This window comes from Microtus ochrogaster, unplaced genomic scaffold (genome assembly GCF_000317375.1).
Source record: "Microtus ochrogaster isolate Prairie Vole_2 unplaced genomic scaffold, MicOch1.0 UNK41, whole genome shotgun sequence".
Classification (NCBI taxonomy): Eukaryota; Metazoa; Chordata; class Mammalia; order Rodentia; family Cricetidae; genus Microtus; species Microtus ochrogaster.
Window position 1 is genome coordinate 2,706,812 of NW_004949139.1, and position 1,146 is coordinate 2,707,957.

The window sequence follows — 1,146 nt, forward strand, 5'->3', positions numbered from 1 at the left end:
AGTAATGCCAATCAAAACAAGCCCTGTGGGTTTCAGGGTCTTGGATTCCAGCTGAAAGATGAGATTGACATTTTTACTTGCAACTTTTCTGGAAGAATCGAGACAAGAGCCTATCTCTGCATCTCAAGGGAAGTGACTTCTGCCCTGCTGTCAGTGTTTGACATTCGCCAACGTGATTGATGTGGCTGCAGTCACAGGGCTGGTGTGGGAAAATGTCTAAAATAAATCTAAAAGAAGTGAGTCTGAGAGCAGAGCACCAGGGAGATTTAGGGTTAAAGAAAAGGCAAAACAAATACTTTCTAACGTGAAAATGCAGAGTTATGGCTACAAGCTGCAAATGACTCAGGGACACACAGAGAATTACCCTTTTCCTCAGGCCTAAATTTAGAAGTCATAGAAGAAGCTTGACAAGATATCTAATATAATCTATCAAACACATGAATGGTTTTTTGAAAAATAGGAGTAGAGCCCAAATACTTACTACTCACCCAATGCTGTGATTCCTCAGAGACAGAGAGAGACAGAGAGAGACAGAGAGATTTGTATTTTGACCTGAATTATTCTGTAGGGGTCTCAGCTTGAGGTTCATGAGGTGGTTGGTACTTTAAGGGGTGGACTGTGGCAGGAGGAATTTGTTTCTTAGTGGAATGCCCTTAAGACTGAACTTGGGGTCCCCCCTTCATTTTCTTTTGATTCTCGGTCATTTTTCATGAAATGCTCCTGTCATGTTGAGCTGTCATGGGATAAAAATAACACAGGCGCTTAGTCATGAACTGAAACCTCTAGAACAATCTAGATAAACTTTGCTTCTCCATAAGCCTCAATGGAAGGCAATATCACAATACTCAAAGGTTTTCAGTTTTGATACTCCCTATTTTCTTCCATTCCAGTACCACAGAACTGTCACACCTTTAGCTGACTCTTCTGCTTATGTCCAGAGTCACAACTTTTCAATGTTTACTTTCTCAGGGTCATTTGCAGGCCTTATTTATTGTTGAGACATATCTAATTTTAACTCATATCCGTCACATAAGGGGACACTGTAACACATGCATCAATGAATAGAAGAGGCAGACATTTACATTTTGGTTAAACATGCTGAAGAGGAAAATGTGGCTTAGAAAGCTTCAGACACAATATAAAGTA